At 37.5% G+C, this 20,883-nt stretch overlaps 1 protein-coding gene across 1 annotated transcript in view; it reads right to left on the bottom strand.

Moving 5' to 3' along the window:
* Positions 1–10,170: 10,170 nt before the first annotated feature.
* The window catches only part of LOC150084413 (putative peptidyl-tRNA hydrolase 2), a 109,570-nt gene continuing 98,857 nt past the window's right edge, over positions 10,171–20,883 (bottom strand). The window contains exon 7 of the mRNA XM_090376054.1: positions 10,171–10,311. The gene's annotated coding sequence lies outside the window, so the exon portion shown is untranslated. The remainder of the gene's footprint in view (positions 10,312–20,883) is intronic.

Below are 20,883 nucleotides of genomic sequence, written 5' to 3'. Positions count from 1 at the left end.
GGAAATGGCAACCTATGACAATTCCAATTTAGTGAGCATAGATTAAAATCATGAAAGTAGTTGAGATGAAGCAATTCCAATATTTTACTTTCAAAATCATAAAAGGAGGTCTAAACTTTTCTAGTAAGTTAGAATGTTATTTTATAGATAATGATCCCTCTGTGGAGAGGAGTCTAAGATTTTGAAGAGAACTGCAAAGATCTTTGGCTCCATATCAGGAAATCTATGAAAATTTACAGAAAAAACACAAACAATCACTTATCACAGTTTTCTTAAAAACTAATGTATGTAAGGCTGAAGAAAACATATTCCAGTGATGAAAATGTGCAACACAAAAGGTAGTTGTTGGTGCATAGGCTTCTGTGGCCATAATGCACCTCCCAAAGTTTTTGCAGTACTTTGATCCAAGCCCGAGGCGGGAATCGAACCCGTGACCTTTGGATTGCCAGGCGGGCACTTTACCCACCTGGCTAGCCCGGTCAGTGCAACACAAAAGGAAAAAGCAATAGTTCTTGAAAATAATTAAACTTCAGACTGAATACGATTGGTCAGAATTTTCTTAACACAGACCAATGTTTTCAAATTCCAATTAAGTGATTGAACTAAAAGATAGATATCTTAATGAAAGAGATTTGCTTTTTATTTTTTTATTATGCATTTATTTAAGCAATATATTTATCGAAATAATCATCTTTATTTGTTTAATTTTCTGGAACCTAACCTTCTATTTTAAATGAGTTCTTAGCCTCAATTAACAATTGAGGCTTAGAACAGTGTTTTCGTAGAACGAACCAAATAAAACTTCCGTGTTAATCAAAGGTTACCTTTATATGTGTGTGTGTAAAAATGATAAAGATGCAATGAAATTACTGAAAGTCTTAGTAAGCAGGAATGAGAAATCTAAAATTTATAAAAAATATATGACTGGGTTATGGATCCAAGGTATTACAACTGATAGCTCAACTCCCCTACTAAATACACAGATAATTACCTTTTTTGTGTGTATATATATTTTACGACAGCAAAGAAAACAGATGTGGTCTCTCTTTAGAGTGATAGTACAAAGGTCAGGCCATAAGTAATGCTTCTTTGGCCATAAAAGTATAAAGAAAACTGATGCAAAGTTGAAATTTATGTAATTTATTAAATGAATGCTACAAAGCATGTATATACAGTGTTTCAAAAAGTTTTACAACTTTGAAAGTATATAAAAATTTAATTAGAGGACGTACACAACATTTTGAAATGTCAGAATATAGCAAAACACTTCAAGTAGATGAGAAAAAATAGAAATTTTTTGCAACGTATCATATGTCAAATGCTCCAAAACGTGCCAGGCAGCAGTAAAGGAAGCAAAAGAATATATAAATTTGTAGTAGTTTTACCTTGGATAATTATGGTTCAATGTGACTTTCATTTGTAATGTGGCAGACGTCCCATCTGTAGTCAGTTTCTTGCCACACGTGCACAACATAGCATAGCATCTCTGGTGTCAATTCTGCAACTATGGTGGTAATTAGAGCTCAGTGACAGTTGCAGGTAAGGGTGGTATGTACACTAGATCTTTAACAAATTCCCATAAGAAAAAATCCAAAGGTGTAAGATCCAGGGAACGAGGTGGCCATGCTATTGGTGCCCCTCGACCAATCCACCTACCTAGAAAACAGGTTGCTCGCACATTTCTCCAGGGGTAATGAGGGGGTGCACAGTCTTGCTGGAAGTGAACGCATCCTTGATCATCTTCATCAATTTGTGGAATGAGGAACTGTTGGAGCATGTCCAGATATATGATACCGGTAATGGTCATCTCCACGAAAAAGAAGGGGCCGTACACTTTTCCTTTGCTGAGGGCTCAAACCACATTCACCTTTGGGCTGTCACGAACATGTTTCAGGGAGGGACGTGGATTTTTGGTGCCCCAAATCCTGCAGTTGTGGGTGTTGACCTTACCAGTGACATGAAATGTACTCTCATCACTGAAAATTAGTTCAGAAATCCCTCATAGTCTTCTATCTGATGCAACATTTGCATACAGAATTCCCTACGAACCAGCTTATCTCCATTCATAAGGAGTTGCACGATGAATAATTTGTATGCCTTTTAAGTGTAAACGTTTTTGTAACATTCGCTAGTCACATGTTTGAATACCACTTTCCTGAGCAGTACGCCGCGTTGACTTTTGTGGACTTCGAACGAAGCTGTACCCGGTTGGCCCTGTGTTCCTTTTCACGACATCGTCAGGAACACAGGGCCAACCGGGTGACTTGGCATGCTGCACAGAACATCTGGTCTCAAAAAAATTCTTGTGCCACATGCACATTGTAGGCCTACTGGGAGGTTTCTTGCAATACTTCCTTTGAACTTCTGTAGCAGACTTGGTTTCTTTGAACCAAAACACAATGAGCGTGCCCTGCACCTGTGAAAGTCATCTTGATCTCAACTGCCCAGAAGCACTTGCGGTATTGGGTACTACAGTTGACATGCATTACACTTCTCTAACATTTCAAAATATTATGTGCATCCTCTAAATAAATTTATATACTCTTTCAAAGTTGTAAAGCTGTTTTTGAAACACCCTGTATTATTCTGTGTATCCACCTTGTTTGTCAATTCCTTTTCTGCCATCATTCTTTCCAACTTGCATGCAGTTTGTAACTCGTTGAAGTTCGGTAAAATGATGGGCCTTACTGTTCAATACAAATACAAAATGTGAGTTTGTGTAGTCTCCAGAGATTTCCCCCATACACCACTAAGTCTTCTGTACTGGACTGAGCCAAAGCCAGCCATGAGTGTGCAGTGTAGGTTTGTGAAAGTGTAATGTTTGGAAGTGCTGTTCTGTTGTAGGCCAGCAAGCAGGCATTTAGCAGCTGGGGGGGGGACACAACACAAGACTGGGTGTCCCCTGACTCTCATCCCCAGCCATGTGGAGACATGCCTGCTTCTACTATCAGTGTCTCTTACTGGCATCCACAGAGTATCTGTGGGTATCGAGTGGTGTGGAAAGGAGAGGGTAGATAGTGGGAGAAATTTAGGTGGGGAAAGGGTAGTCAGAGAGGAAATGAAAGTAAAACACATCCCTTGGAACAGGAAGAGAAAAGTTCTGAAAGCCAGACAAAAGATTTCAAGTGTGGGATGATCCCAGCCCGAAAAGGTGTCAGCAAGTCCAACTCGTGGTGGGTACCCGAAGGAGTTGAAATCCTACCCTCAATGGGTTAGCAATGGCAGGGAGTCTACTAGGCAGAGGATTGATTTGCACCCAGCTTATGTAATCCTACCCCATCACTGGGTCAGCAGTCATGATCTGGAGTATTCTGTTCAGTTGTCATTATCAGCGAGTTCATTCTGTTTGGAGTTTTGCTGAGATATAGGTGGAACCTACAGACAGGTCATGTCCAGGTAGGGTCCTGGTTCAGGTGCGCCATCAGCCAGTGGTGTCACTTAAAAACATGTTCTGCAAAGTTGTTGAAAGCTAAAAGTTTTCCTTTGTTTGTATGAGCAGCAGGGCCTGTTCCTGTGCATATACTTCCATGAGGATTTGAAGAGGTGTTCGCAGGTCCTGGTAGTTTGGACAGGTAACGGTAATGTGGTGGGCTATCTCTGGCATTCCACAGGTGCAGTCAGGGTTTTGCGCTAGCCCCAACGTGTGGAGTTGGCATTCAGGCTTCTGTGTCCAGTTAGTAGGAAAGTTGAAAATAGTCTTGGTATGAACCATTTGTTAAACAGTTTAGTGTTTCTGTACTGTAGAACCACTTATGGGTGGTTCTACCTAGCAGGAGATCAGTTCACCTCTGATTCTTTTCTTCTCTTCTTGGATAGTATTGTTCAAGTCCAGAATTATGTTGTTACTGCTGCATTGGAGATTCTGTCTTTTGTGGTATATTAAATAATGGTATGCCAGCTTGAGATGAAGTGGTAACCTGCCAGATAGTATCTTCGGCACACGAGTAGAAACTGTTCTGCAGGTACTGGAGGTCATAAGGAGAATGGTGTGTTGTGATTGGTCTAGCTGTCATTTTGCTGCCGTGTAGTCAGCTCTATGGCCCCAGGCACTTGCCCCATAGGTAGCTATATTGGGAGGAAGATGCATTCATAGTAGAGCTTAAAGGTTTGCCCCTTCAAACCTCAGTTCTTCCTGGTGACCCTCAGGTGCCTGCCAGCATTTCTTTATCTTTACCTTGATGTAGTTCACATGTTCTCTGAAGGATAGCTTCTCATCCAGCAGGACTCCCAAGATATTTGTAAGTAAAGACAAGTTTTATAGGTTGATGCTGATATTTAATCTAGGAAGACCTGGTTAGGTACAGGTGTCCTTTGAGGAGCACCTGTTGAGTTTTTACAACTCAGCTGTGAGCTTGTGGTTTAAAAATCACTCTGATAGGTCTTCTAGAACGTTGGCTGCTTCTTCCAGTTATTGCCTGGAATCCCCTTGCAGGACCATGGCCAAATCATCGCTGTAGGCTATCTTTGATGTTAGGTTGGTGTTTTGATAGCCAGGTGTTGAACTCTACATTCCACGTAAGGGGGCCTGGTATGGATCCTTGTTCTTCCTCGGTAGGTATTTTGACCCCAAGATGGCAGTTGTTCAGGTAATTGGACACTAGACGATATATTGGTGCAGACACTAAAGGCCTCTTGAAATCTCTCCAGGACACTTTGCCACCAAATGGTGTCAAAGGCCCCTTTGAAATCAACAAAGAGGCCAATGACACATTTCCTCTTGGTGTTACTGGCTGTTATCGCAGCCTAGATGGTATCTTCAGTGAAGCCGCATTGTTGGTCTGAGTGAAGGCCCTTTGATTGATAGTGTGAGGTATCTTCTGGCTATGAGTTTTTCCAGTACATATAATGGATAGAAAGGCAACTGGCCTATATGAGCCTGGTTAGTTGGGTGGCTTTTCTGGGTTTTTGATGATTATTTTGAAAAGGGCTCTTTTCCATTTGGCCAGAAAGACTCCATCCCTGATGTAAGCACTTAGTAGGTTCTCAATGACCTCTGGTCTCACGGTCCATATTCTTATTATGACCTGAGCTTCGAGCATGTCTAGGCTAGAGCATTTTACAGATTTGTTTGACTGGATGGCCTCCCCAATTTCCCCTCTGCTGAAGGGTTCCACTTGTGTGAGCTAGGTGGTCAAGTCTTAGGCTGGTCTGAAAAGTGTTCGCTCGTGCAGGGGTATCTTAATGGACTATGGTGTCAAGGATGGCTTCTACAGATTCTGCTCAAGCGGTTGGCCCTGTCTGGTTGGGGGGCTTGGTAGAGTAGTATACACCTCCTGGGATAACTTTATCCATCGTGAGTTGGTAGATCAAACCCCATGAGTCTTCATTCCCAGGTTGCTCTACAAATTTTTCCCACGATTTCCTCTTCTCGTGGTAAATGGCTGTATGCAACACTCTTCTGGCCTCTTTATATGCTTCCTGTAATCTTTCATCTTCGGCCATTCTTCTACCCCTTCTGGCCCGCTGGAATTGTCTCCTGGCTGTTCTCATTGCGTTCCTAAGGTTGGTGAGAAGTGCAGTCCACCAAGGTAAGCTATGCACTTCCCTCTTATATCATGGAATAGAGGTGATGTAGGCCAAAAATGCCATGCATTGGAAAGTGGTGGCTTGTTCTTCTGCTGGAAGGCTGCTCATTCTTTTGATTATCTGGAGTTGTAAAATCCTTATATTTTTAAAAGGTGTAGCAGTCTGCTCTCTTGGTGTTGAATCTACTAGCTTTGTATTGAGACCGCTGACTGATATTGGTGGTAAGTTTGACGGTGATTGGGTTGTCCAGGAAGTATGTATCTGCCAGTTTCCAGTGGAGTTACGGAGTTTGTTATTTATTGGTGAGTGTTATGTCTGTGTATGAGCTGCCAAGAGGGAGATCATCACACAGGTAGGAGGGTGGCTAGGAATGTTGTGGATTTGCAGGTCATTAGAAAGGATGACTTCTTCTAGAAGTTCACCTTTACAGTCTTTAAAAGGGATGTTCCATAGCTGGAAGTGAACGTTTGCATCTGCTGCTATCAGGATGTGTTATGTTGTCGATTGAGTTGTCCAGGTAGTGCAAGAATTTGTCAAATGGCTGTGTTGGGAGCACAGCATGTATATAGAGATAACATTGAGCTTTCCAAAGGGACCCTCGATCAAAGCTGCTATGGCGTGAGGGGTGCACAACCCCATTAATTTGGTAACTGTGATGTTTGGATCAAAGACCACAATTGCGGCCTGTAACCACGTTTCCTCCTGGGGCCAGTGGTTGTAGCAGTGGATGAGAGCCCACTGCCCCTAGTGGGCAGGAGCTTAAGGGATCCTCTATATGTGTATGGTTCTTGTTGCAAAAGAATTTGTATTTTCTTTCTTCCAGAATCCTGGAGACCTCATTCATAACTATGAGAGATCTTTGACAGTCAGTTAAGTTGCATCACTCTTAGAGTACTACTGCTTTGCCAGTTGTTTCTGTTATCTTCGTTAACCCTAGTTGGTTTTGGATTTAACAGATTCCTTCACTCTCAGGTACTCCGGATATCCGGGATCTTTAAATGAGTGGTTGGAGTCCTCTTATGCAGCTTGCAGCTGGGACACTGAGGGAGGGGGGGGGAGCTATCTTTGTTAGGGTATTCTGAGCATGTGTATCCTGTGGAGGCGAGTGTCCACATGTGTCGGCTTCCTTTCAGTGAGTGGCTGTATCCTAGACATTTAAAGCATCTGGATGCCACCATAAAATCTTTGGTCTTGTGTGCTGACCACTAGAAGAAAATTCTGTTGTTTTGGTTTATGATTCTCTTTGAGCCCAGTTACTTTGATCATCCAGTGCATCAGGCCTTTGTTCAACTTGGTAGGAAATCTGAATTTAATGGCATTCTGTGCCTCCTGTTGGGTCATGTCAAAGGCTCCTCAGGTATTTGTTATATATCTCATCTTTTTTTTTTTATGAAAACCCCACTAAAGGTATCAAAACCTATAGTACTTAGTACCGTGCATGGGTTGAAGGAGAAGTATGGGAGGGAGGGGGGATGCTGGAAACTTTGCTCTAGAGACTAAACATGGGTTTCACCACTTCAAGCCTCCAATAAGCAAAGTGGTGGTATTTCACCGGTTGATGAAAGTCATCTACCACCTAGGATGTCGTCCTCGGTCAGGCCTTTAGGAATGTCAGATTATCATGGTTTGTCTCAGTCATTTTGGGACTCCCATGTTCAGATTGAGGTCTTTGAGCTTGGATGATAACTTTAGCTTTCCACTTCACAGGAGGTGGCTGTTTATATCAGCACTCAGTTTTCTTTAATACATCGTATGCTTTTTATTCCAATTTCCTTCAGATCCTCCTTCATTTGTGTCATTATACTGTTCTTAACCTCCTTGCTTGTTTTTGCCTCGGATTGGTGTGTTGCTTTGATCAGGATGATATTTCCTGAGTTTTTCTTTCTTCCTTAAGCTTCATCCATTGTTCGGGGTCATTGGTCACCTTGGGCATTGAGGTAACCTGGGCAGCAAGGTCATGCTGTCTTCTTTTCTTGTAGTGTTGCCTTCAGATAGGAATTCTCCCCCTGTAGATCGTGGATCATCTTTTCCATTTTTGCCCAGATATTGTCTATGTCAACGACCATTTTCCCCGACACTCTCTGGCCTTCCTTCAGTGCATTTAGGAGGGCAATCCGAAGGGCATAGATGTGATCTTTACCTGTATCGGTGGATTGGGAGTCATGCTGAGTGGTTGTTGTTTTTGTTGTTTTGGTTTTTAGGAGCATTAGCAACTAATGCCATATTGCTCCGGTCATTCCCTGATCTTTCCGCATCTTCCATATTTGGTGGTGACGGGCTCGAACTCCGGTCTAATCAAGAAGCATGTGATATGCACTACTGCTCCTTCCCACCTGGCTATGGAGGCGCCCATGCTGAGTGGTGACGCTTCCCTCAGGTGCAGAGGTTGAGGGATCCCTTTCCACTGAGCTGAGAATCTGGCAACTTCTCCAAAACCACTGTAGGGTTGGGGTCTCCATGTGAGTGGTAGTAGAGGCAACACGCAAGGTTCTGGTCTCTTGTGTGCCAACATGGAAACAGTCACTGTTCGTTATCAGTAGATAACTGGAACAGTTCAGTTCAGTTCCAAAAGTCCTTGGACAAAAGGCACAATTCAAGACAAGAGGATGGTAGAGTTAAGTGAACAAGCAACAGAAGAGTGCAAGCCCACGGCAGCAAGGGGAGGGGGGAAGCAGGGAGCCAAGTGGGTAGGCCCCGCACCCCCAAAATGCCATGGACTGATAAGGGAGTTTAAGTATAATGTATCCTACTATTTAAGTCAGCTTTACTGTCATTTTCAGATTCTCGTCACTCAAAAAGTGCTATCTTCATATGTCCAAATATATATATATATATATATAAAAAGACTGGACCAAGTCCAGGCTTTATGTAGGGTAAGGAAAAACTCTTCACCCTAGATCAGAAATTTGCAGTGACCTGCCATTGAGCCCTTACAGTGTGCTGTGCACCCTTCACTTACCACACACATCCATGTGTGTGGTAAGTGGGCTGGCATTATAATAGTGTAATGTGATTTGATGTCCTTACTTTTTTTATTCTATAGCCCTATTAAGCTTATTACGTGTTTGGCAATATAACATCTATTTATAGTCTGACCTTTCTCTTAAAAAAAAAAAAAAAACTATAATTGGGCCTTCCCTGTCACAAAACACTGTTGCAATAATTTTTTATGATCTCGCAATTCAGAGGTCATTTTGTCATTGGGGATGATTGTATGTATCCCATTGGGCTGGTGTTCAAAATAATAATCATAATGAAAGATCCAGGTCTCACATCACCTGTTATCAGGCCTTTAAAGGGAAAAAAAAAAAAAAAAATCTTGAAAGTTATTGCACTCCTGCAACAGGTCTTAGCAGATCTCCTGCCTAAAGAATTATTTCTCTTGTTAGCAGATCGTGTGGTACCCATTTTCAGTTTTTTTTTTTTTTTTTATACACTAATATGTTTAAAATGGTTACTACACTTCTCTTCTCGTTGAACATCCTAGTGCTTGCATCAATGCATATGTGATTGCGTCTTTTTAATCATTTCATTCAAAATCAGTATTTTCTTCAATGCGCTCAACCTTTGGTCTTCCAGTGCCTGGATGGTCACAAATGTCAGTAACTCCTTAAAAACATGAAAGCCATATAAAGCAGCAATGTTTTTACAAACATTGCTGCTTTATATGGCTTATATCAAGTGTCTTATTTATACATTTCCCAATAATTTGCAAATTCAAACAGCTGTTTACAAAAATTGTTACCTAAGGGGCATTACTTATGGAGTCACCCTTGTATATTCATCTGTTTTACTAATATGAGCACATAAATCTTTATTCCGATACAAAAAAAAAAAAAAAAAAAAAAAAAATGCATAAACCAAAGTTGGTTCAGAGTTGTACTTATGTTCCTAACATGTCACTGGCTTATATTTAAATAAAATTCAGTTTGGGTCTCATGGGCCTGTAGTAGACAGAGGGCTTATATACTTAAAACTGTATTCTAATGTTTTCCCTGTACATAAACACCAGTAAGTTGTACTGAACCTTTTAATTGAATAAATAAATTAATAATAAAAAATAATCAAATTTGCAAAAAAAAATAGTTTTATAATTTATATATATTTACAGATTGTTACCTACAAAAGTCTGTGAACATGAAAGCAACACACAAGGCATGCATCCACGGCACTTACAAATCATTTACAATTCAGTATATTACAACTTAAATAAAAAGTGTTTAAGCTAAAGTTTGCCCCACCACTTTAAAACAAATAAAATAAAAAAATTGTGGCAAGAGCTTCATTCTGCATTTCCAGTTTAACTTATGGAATATTTAAAAGTTATATAAAATTACAAAAAATGAGAAAATATCACTTATTAAACAACCAAAATAAAGTGGGACACATCTGAATAGACTGAGATACAGTAATAATGCAATATACTAGTGCATTTATATATTACAGTAAAACCTCTTAGTAATGGAACTTATAATATATAAAACAATAATCAATATTTCAGTATTTCATATTATCATGTTTTCACTCTAAGAAACAATAACAAATCTTGCTATAAATAAAATTTCATCCTTAGATTTATAAAATTCAGTAATTCTTGAAAGTAATTATAGCAATAAAATAATGAAACTTATTTGTAATGTCATTTTCTAATACACATTCTAACACAGTTTAAAAGACTACTGCATATCATGTACATTCATTTTTTTGGTCCCTGCAGGTCTGATACAAATCTACACTCTTTGCTCCTTCACATGATAATTGACAGCTTTACCGTTGAAGAATTTCCTACAGAGCAAAAGTAGATAATAAGGAGTATTATAATAACATTTTGTTCAAGATGGAATTTGTCTACCATCAGTGTGAATTTAAATGCAATTACATTTTATTTATAGGTGGGTAGTTGTTTATAATGGCAGATCAGTGACGAGTTTATAGGTGGCAAGATCAACAGAACTGCTACTGTTTGCCAACATTGTAAGAATAGTCATGGAAATTTTGATGTTTAGAGACTTCTTTCTCCAATAACTGTTGAATAGCAACTTAAACATACAACATAAATATGTCATGATTGTGGTATTCTTATAGTTAAATATGTTGAAACAGCAAAATGATAAGGGATGGTATTATAAAATACATGTTTAGAGAAAAGTGGGGATTATATTGTACATTATCCTCCTCCTCTCAAGCACATAGACTACCATCAACATTTCCAATATCAAGGAATAGTTTTAATTTATATCATATACTGAACTGTTGAAATTATTACCTAGAAAATAGATGCCTGTTGGTTTTTACATCATATAGCTTAGTTATGTTTTTCAAGTAATTTAAAATGAACCCATTCTATGCATTTTTTGCTGTTAACAACAGACTGTCTACAAGTTGTTATTGGTAATGATTACTGGCTGTACACACATGGTGTGATACGTGATGTAACACAGTTTTCCAGAATACTTGTGTATAAAGCTTATCTACCAAGCTTATTATGATTCATTTATCTATTGGCAACCACTATAATCACAGGTTGTAACCAAGGATCTGTTCCTGTCAAGTGGAACCTGATGCTGCAGGAACCACAAATAAGTCATTGCTATTTGTAGTAGGTTTATGAAACAGTTATTATGTAATTAATGCATTTAGCATTTTGAGATCTAACACATATCATATAGCTAATTTCCATGTAATAATCTGACACTGCTGCATTTGATTCTTGAAAATGCAGCATTATCAAATTCTTATACACATTGCATCTGTACTGCTTATGGGTTTAAAATTTTCTTAGGATTGCCAACTGATAACTGTGTACAAATAGTGAGTGCAACTGATGCCATGGGTATTTTCACATGCTGTTGTTACAGACATCATGTAAAGCAGTGCTTAAGCCTACAAGACAATAATTCAGTGTGAAGAGTGGGAGGACATAACTGTAATTTTTATTATTCAATGAAGCAAGTGATCCCAAAACGTAAAGAGCATTTCTCTCTCACTCTCTCAAGAACTTGTACACCAAATATATATACACGTGCATGCACAATTACTACTCTCCACTCTTTCTGTTCCATTTTCTTGCACATTAAATGCTTCAAAAATATCATAATACAATTCCATGCACCTCTTGAATGATGTGCACTTTTTGCATTCTCACCCTGCATGGTAATTTTCAAAAATGTCTATCTCATTATGCACGGAATTTCCTGTATTAAAATTAATAAAACATCACCCAAAAACTAAGTATTTGATGCAGCAACGATGACAGATCAATAAATCATCTTGTTTTCTGTGTACATTATCAGAAGTACACAGATCAAAGTATAATCTAGAAATATAGACCCATTTTTTTGTGGAATAAAACAATGTTTAGTAACTTTTTCACTTGCATTTAACTATAAGTAAAAATTAATATGCAGTGTAGCTTTTCACTGGTGAAACAAAACACTAGAAAGAAATGATTAATTAACTAGTGAAAAGGCATAATGATAAAAATAAAAAGTTAGTATGAAAATGCAGACCACAATTTCAGCTTCTTGAAAGATGTATACCCAAGAAACATGACTCCTTCTAATCTGACTGGATTTTTAACATAAATAAAAAAAAGTAGAGGAAACACTGAGAATAAGAAAAGCACACTCTACACAATCTTAATTGCAAGAAAATGTCACCAAAGCAAATCTGTGTATGTGTGCAACACTAAAAACAGAAAGAACACTGATAAAACCTGAAGTGTGATGGAAACAACTGCTAAACAGAACATATTTGGTTTTATTACTGTTAAATAAAAGACCAGAGGCAACATTTATGAGCAACAGTGAAATACTGATAATGGTTGCAAATATGAAGTGGAGCAGGAATGTAAAGCATGCATCACCTACACCCACCAGAGATATAAATGAAGGCCAATTAGACAAAACTGGGATCAGTAACTTAAGGAGAGGAACACAACCACACAGAGAGAGGAGAGGCTATGAAGCTTTCAGCTTTAACCACTCTCTCAAAAGTAATTAATTAACCAACCTGACAACCTTACCAGAGACAACACACTAAGAAAACTAGCTGAAATAAGTTTCTTTTTGAGTGTACCAAAAAGACCAAAATGCATTGTTAAAAAGCCTAGATGTAAATATTTGATTGCTAAGGAGAGGAAGCAATAAGCTTCAAGGACTTTGGCAAAGGGTAAGAAATCAAGGTAGGTTCATAATCAAACGGATGGCTTTCTAGCCTGAATGGTTAAATTGATTTTATTTCCCATGGTCAATGATTTTTATAACACACCAAGCAACCATGCATAACACGAAAAGGCAGGCCCATAATAAGGAATTAAGAAAAAAAAACAGGAGGCATTAAAAAAATATTCTAAGCAACCAAAGCAGTGATCCAAATCAGGAAACTAACCACAAATGAAGCTCACTATCACTGAAAGTTTCCACCATGTAGTTAGTAACTAGACAGATAATCTGAATACCAGTGAGCTCACCAGGAAGAATATCTCAACTCCTGTCATCTTGGAATTCTATATCACAGAACAATTATGAGTTTAAATGGAAGTGGATGTATTACATGGCTAGTCATATCAGTAGGTAATAAAATTAATGTAAAAAGACACTTCAATACCAAGTGATAAATATTTTTGTATAAACTGTTCATTGAAATGTTAATGCACGAATCTAAACTTGATTGAATGCACACTGGCTACATTTCAGAGTTCCAGTAAACCCATCTGGCCTCTCCAGAGAGAAAACAGTAAAACAAACAATCCTATCCTGATTTCTTACCCTTTGCCAAAGTCCTTGAAGCTTATTGCTTCCTCTCCTTAGCAATCAAATAGGCTTTTAACAATGCATTTTAGCCTTTCTGGTACACTCAGAAACTTATTTCAACTGGAATTTGCCTGAAATGCAGACTGGCTACATTTCAGAGTTCCAGTAAACACTATCACCTGGCCTCTCCAGAGAGAGATAACATAGCAAAATAAACAAATCACAAAAGAACATGTAATTCACAATACTCAACTAACTGATATGGAAGAAACCAGATAAATCAGCTTATGTAAAGATGTGTTTAATGTTACAAAACAAATAATATGAAATAAATTAAAATAATCAAAAGTAAAAATAATGATAAATTTCTTGGGAGGAGAACTGGCAAAGAAACAATTTCATTTCTCAGCCTTACTCTCAGTAAACTACTGAAAAATGGCAGAATACAACAGATAAGAAAATATACTAAAGGCAGAGAAAATAAAATGACAATATTATCTCTATCTCACACAGTACAGAAGGGAAGACTGAAAATCCTCAATTTTTGAACCAGAAGAAAAAGAAAAAAAAAAAAAATTGTGAGAAGGAAATGCAAACATCAGAGAAAAACCCATGAGTAAAGAGTATTTAAACATATGCTTGAGTTTATTCAACCTGTAAAGCAGGGAAACTTTGACCTTTGGGAATTAGCCTAAAAGATAGCATTGGGAACAACATTTAATAACGAAACAAATAAAACAGAACAGGACCTGAAAGAGAAAATAACATTCGATTGACAAAACATGGGTAAGCAAAGTTAAAAACTGAGCATTTGCTGTTAATACAGTGAAACTATGTTAGGGGCTCACATCTGGCGAGTATGGACTTGGCACACCCAGAGTCCTGAGCTGGATATTGTCATTCTTCTCTTTCTTGGTGATTCCCTTCTACTTTTCTCTCTCTCTCTTACTCTTAGGGTAACTCGGGATTATTATTTTTTTTTTTTGGCTGGTGCAGGATAAGCCTCAGGCTTCCTTGCACCATATAGCTAGTAATAATAATAATAGATGGAATGTGAAATTTTTCACAGCCCAATATAACAAATGCAATGGCTTTCAACAAACGCACTGTGCTAAAAAATATAAGATCTTGAAGTTTTGGTTTGGGATTGGAGTTTTCTTTATATTATCCATGGCCTCTACTTGGAATATGTTGAACGGCATTTGGTTGGACTACATTTTTTTTTTTCTTTTCTTTTTATTGCTGATGATCTAATAAAAAAAAAAAAAAAAAAAAAAAAAAAATTGTGAATAAGAAATGCTTTGTTAAAAGTTCTGGTACAGGGAAGGATCTGTTGAGAACATTGTGAAATTCCCATGAATAGCTGACATTTTTTATGTTCCTCAATTCTTTTTTTCAATTTTCTGCAATTCTCATATGCAAAAAATAAAAAAAAATGAATGCAGATTGGGTCTCGGAGTTGTGAGAAGCTATTTTAAAGAAAATGATCCTGTATAAACAGTCTTGATGTTTGGTACTTTTGAGATGGCATTGCTGCACCTAGTATGTACAGGTTTTCACTTGGTTGTGAAAACCTATACATCCTAGGTTGGAGGGGTTGTGAAAATTCATTATGGTATCTTCTATGGTCTTTTTAATGATGTATTCTGGATAGTCATTCAAGCCTGCTATGGATTTTATGTTCACCCTTACTAAACTGGTTGCATACCTAAAAAGATTTCTGATTACACGCTCTTATGATTCTAGCTGTAAATGAGTGGGAAGATCTGAAGTTAAAATCCTGCCAGGATCACTTTTTTTTTTATTACCTACTCTTGAAATACTGCTGCCCGATGTTGAGCAGGATGTCTAAGAATGGCAGTTGCTTATTGTCTTTTATCTCAAGTTGTAAAGTTTATCTAACTGCTAAGAGTACTGAAGAACTTGATTATTCTTTCTTTTCTATGGCTTCATTCTAGGAGAATATCATCTACATACATTATCAATTTATTTTTGGGTGGACTGTCTGCGAGCTAAAGGAAAGAAACCTCCAGATTGTCAATGAAGGTTTCTGCTAGCAATGCAAACAGTGAATTTCAAATGCTGTCTTTAATCTGTAAATGGAGTGGATACTTCTGGATATCAGGCTTATTAGTCAGCCAGACGGATATGTTTACCTGAGTAGAGCCTTCTTTTGACAGTCAGTCTTAATAGAAGTCTTGTACAATTTGATGTTGGCAAAAAAGGGTATACTCCAGATCTGGAATTAAGTGGTTTTTTTTTTTTTTTATAAAGTCCACCATCGATCTTTTGTTGTTCAAGGAACAACTTGACTTTTTTCTTAAACTTGTTTTGCAGAGTTGGGTTGGGCTGCTTCTTATGGGTTGGTAGATATTGTGGGCACCTAGTATCAGTATTCATCAAGCTACAGATTTTATATTTGAAATTGTCAGTACCAGGATTTAGGCTCTTAAAATTATGTGCAATCTTTATTGTTCCTATCTGTCAAGTATCAGCCAAATTACTAACCATATTTTTTTTACTCCATTATGTCAGGTATAACATTATCTTTCTTATCTTAAAGTTCATAAATAAGCTAATTGGTATAAGTTCAATTCTAGATCTTGTACAGATAAACAAGTCACTTTTAACCAGTGTCTGAGTTTTTCAGGTACAGATTACATTATTGTCAAAATTCTAAATGAATAATCAATAGCTGATTGACTTCATCTGTATCGTGCTGTATGATCTATGAATCACTATTTTTCTGGGTCTGAGTGCGTGATCACATGATGAGATGGCCCAGCCTACTTGGTTTTTTTTTTTTTTTTTTTTTGTTATTTGTTGGTGCATCAGCTTCTGTGGCCATAATGCACCTCCCAAAGTTTTTGCATTTACTGTGATCCAAGCCCAAGGCAGGATTCGAACCCGCGACCTTTGGGTTACCAGGCAGGCATTTTACCCACCTGGCTAGCCCGGTCGGCACCAGCCTACTTGTTATGATGATGCTGTCTGTATACTGACATGCCACACACCAACTATGTTGTTGTTGTGACGTGTTTTGCTAATACTGTGTGTGTGTGTGCACATAATGTTTACATGCACTATATATATATATATATATATATATATATATATATATATATATATATATATATATATATATATATATATATATATATAATTCTAACCTGCTAAGGTATTATTAGGAAACTATATATGGGCCGACCGGGCTAGCCGAGTGGATAAAGTACCTGCCCGGCAACCCAAAGGTCGCGGGTTCGATTCCCGCCTCGGGCTTGGATCAAAGTACTGCAAAAACTTTGGGAGGTGCAATATGGCCACAGAAGCCGATGCGCCAACAACTACCAAATCAAAAAAAAAAAAAAAACTATATATGTATACAGTTTCTTGAAAGTTCAATGATCCTTACTGACTGATTCTTAGAATTTTAACAATAACAGCAAATAATGACTACAGTATAGAGTAGCAAGAATATAATCCCATTATTATCAGTTCTAATGTTAATTAATGATAAATGAATGGAAGCCAACAGATGTCCATGAAATGTATGTACCACTTTGGACAGTAGAGAAATAACAGAAGAGAAACTAAATTGAAGAAAGACATTAATTCTGATTCTGTTCTCGCTACTTTATTTTCAATTAAACATTCATTTTACTCTAATTCAAAATTAAATAAAATAGAATTAACACTTATATACCACCTCTGTTTATGTAATTATTTTGTGACCTAAACAATAAAAATTTTTAAAAAAATCATATATCCCAACACCTAGTACAGTTCAGTAAACTAATTGAAATGTTTTGGAATTCACTTTAGGAGTTTGTCATCAGACTAAATGAAAGTAAATATAGAAAGAAAAGGGATTATGAAATGACAAAAACCAAGATTACTACTAAAAGCTGACGGAGGGAACTAATCACAAATATATGAATTAAAAAATATCCCCATCCCAATAAGCAACTTACCACAAGCTTAACCCTTACTATACATAACACCATTCTGCATGGTTTTTGATGTTTGTAAACTAAGAGCTGATTTCAGAAATATTCGTTTTTTCACAAATCACTTTTAAGTTAATGTCATGAGTTGTATTATTGAATGCATTAAGTCAGGAGTAAATGCTAGGAATATGTAAACTAAATCTTCACATGTTGACAACAATGCCTTCAGTCACTTGTTTCTTGACCTTAAGAGCTCCATGCAGCAATGTTTATCAATAATACAAAAATAAACTAAGCTGTGAGCTTAGTTTATATTTGTATTATCGTTTACTGTATGTATTTACACATTCTGTTTTACTGTTTATTGTATACATTTAGCATTAAACCAACTTTAACTACAACCCGTCATTTTATTTTACTTTCCGTTCTGCTCTGTGCTGCAAAATAGTGAATATAGAAATGAATAGGCCTTTTTACTTATGTTCTGCTGAAAAGTGAATAAAATGAATTCACGCAAATGTTTGAACAATTCAAATTTTTGTTATATTTGTGGAAGTTATGTAGTCCTCAAGCAAAGACAAGACATTAACGAATTTGTAAAAAAAATGTGTTTTGTGCTTATTTTGGAGTGAAACTCAGTGACCAAAATAAACAGTGGGATCCACAAAGTTCGTCAACAATGTGTTGAAGAATTGAGATTATGGAAAAATGGTAAAAAGAAGTCTATGCCATTTGCAATTCCTATTACTACAGTAAATCCAGTGGTTTGTAGTGGAGCCTACAAACCACTGGGTTGACTGTTACTTCTGCTTAGTTAATGTAGAGGGATAAAATGCAAAGATTAAGGAGGGCATTGTGTATCCTAATATTCCATCTGCCATTAGACCAGTCCCACATGGAGATAATCTGCCAATTCCATGCCCTGCACTTATATTGGAGAATGTAGCAACAGAGGGTGCTGAAAGTGAAGCTCCTGAAGATGAAACTGAAGTCCACATAACTGAAGACAATGAGTCCAACACTCAACTATTTTCACAGCATGAACTCAGTTATCTGAGTTCATGCTGTGAGAATAAGAGATTTAAATTTATCAAAGGAATCTGCAAAACTCCTTGGTTCTAGACTTAAGTCAAAAATCTTCTGGTACATGGGATGTTTTTCTCATGGTACAAACACAGGAAATGAGAACTAGTCCCCTACTTTTCTTAGGATGATTCTATGGTTTTGCATTAATATAAATAACTTAATGAACTATTTAGAATTAGTTACAATCCCATATAGTGGAGACTTTAACTGACTAATCAAAGAGAAGTCTCATTGCTCCACAATGGAAATAAATATGGGTCAATTCCAGTGGCTCACTCAGTGCGTTTGAAACATAAGAAGAATGTGAAGAGTTGTTGACAAATATTAAGTATGAAGAACTTTGTTGTTGGTCTGTGCTGACTTTAAAGTGATAGGCATGTTACTTGGACAGCAATCTGATTAAAAAATTGCCTTGCTTTTTGTGTGAATGGAACAGTCGGGATGTAGCCTGGATCAAAGAACATAGCTCATAAACAACTGGCAGACCTCAAAACTGTCCACCTTCCACATCAAACTGGGTTTGATGAAACATTTTGTAAAAGCTTTACCTCAGGAAGGTCTCTGTTTCAACCATTTTTATACTAAATTCCCATCGATCACATAAGAAGCTAATTGGTTTGGTTTTAATTTTACTGGTGCAAACCTAAGAGGAGCTAAAACAAAGTATTTTTGTTATACCTCAAATTTGCAAACTGATGAGGGACTGAGATTTTGAGGGAACTATAAAAAAAAAAAGAGGAAAACAAATATAGATTAGCTTCAGGACTGTTGAGAACTTCTTAGGGACAACAATGATCCAGATTACAAGGATATAATTGAAAATATGTTGGCAAACTTCAATAAGCTGGGCTTGCAATGTGAGTGTTGAGGTACATTTTTTACACTCCCACATCAACTACTTTCCAGAAAATCTAAGAAATGTTAGTGAAGAACAGAATGAGAGGTTTCACCAGGGGATTAAAGACATGGAGATAAGGTGCTAGAGGAGGTGGAATGTCAACATGATGCTGAAGGGGGGGGCACCACCATAGCCAAGTGGGCAGGAGCAGCAGTGCATAGCGCACACACTTCTTTATTAGACCGGTCTGAGCCCGTGACCACCAAATACGGAGGATGCGGAAAGGTCAGGGAATGACCACCGCATATCCCCGGAGCAATATGGCCTTAGTTGCTAATGCTCCTAAAAACCAAATAACAACAGCTGAAGGGGGGGACTGTAAAGTAAAAGGATCTGCAAGCAAATCAAAGAAGCAAAAATTTGACACATCATAGATCAGTTTTTAAAATGAGGAGTGTTTAGTGAACTTTTACCACACTACCCTTTTATAATAGTATTTTCAACATGTATTTAAATATAGAAGTTTGGTAAAAGTAACACTGTTATAATTTCCAAAATTAATAAAAATCTGTGAAAAATTAAATTTTCTCTGATGATTTTTGAAGAAACCTGATGTTTGATGGAAACAAATGGAAGGCATTTTTTAAATCAGCATTATAAAATGATTCAGAAACACCCATTTCTGAGAAAACATGAGTGAATTTTTTAAAATGGACAATAGTGTAATAAACTCATTTTTTAAAGGGGTTTTAATGATTGTTTTACTGAATTGTACTATATTTGGGATATATATATTTTTTTTTATTTATTTATTTTATTTTATTTTTTGTTAGTTGTTGGTGCATCGGCTTCTGTGGCCGTAATGCACCTCCCAAAGTTTTTGCATTTTACTCTGATCTAAGCCTGAGGTGGGATTCGAACCCACAACCTTTGGGTTACCAGGCAGGCACTTTACCCACCTGGCTAGCCCGGTCAGCTATTTAATTTTGAATCAGTTAACAACCATTATACCTTTCATATAACACATTTATTTTATTGCTTCTTTTAACATATTTCAATATGCAGGAAGTGGAAATGTGGCAATATGAAATACCATTTAAAAACAAACAAATCCATCTTTCTCACCAGAAAAGAAATACTGGTTTTGTGTCAATTTTTATTCTCTCTCTCTCTCGATATACCATGAGAATGAATACTTCATTTCTCCCACTGACTCACGCCCACATATTCCAACAACCACATACTTCCCAAGACATCTCGAGTTGCACCTACTAGATTCATGTGAAGAGTAAAAGGGACTAACCAAATTCCGCAGGAGTTGTTTACCCAGTGTACAACACAAATTGCTGTTCACAGGGAACCACAATAATAAGGAGAAACTCATGCAAGAGCTGCTTTCCCCCTCCAGTAGAAAACACAACTGCTGCATATAAGAAACTTCAATAAGGAGGGACCTCGTTGACTCTTAGTACAACGACCTACCTGATAGAGACGCCGAAATATGACTGACGCATGTGAGGATACTCGCTCGTGCATAGCCTGCACAAAAATGGATATGCTAACAACTGGACGGGATGGGACTGCCCCAAGAATGACGAACTTTCAAGGCTTGGACACTTCAACTACTGTGACTACACGCAGCTTTGCTGCTGATGCCATAAGACGATCCTATACCTGTGCTCACTTGCACAGGGCTTTTACTCCTCTTCCTGAGCAGGCAAGAGAGGGGACG

This window comes from Mastigoproctus giganteus, chromosome 6 (genome assembly GCF_048544385.1).
Source record: "Mastigoproctus giganteus isolate SK-2022 chromosome 6, ASM4854438v1, whole genome shotgun sequence".
Classification (NCBI taxonomy): Eukaryota; Metazoa; Arthropoda; class Arachnida; order Uropygi; family Thelyphonidae; genus Mastigoproctus; species Mastigoproctus giganteus.
Note: the sequence above shows the minus strand (reverse complement) of the source record. Positions and strands in the feature narration are given on the sequence as shown.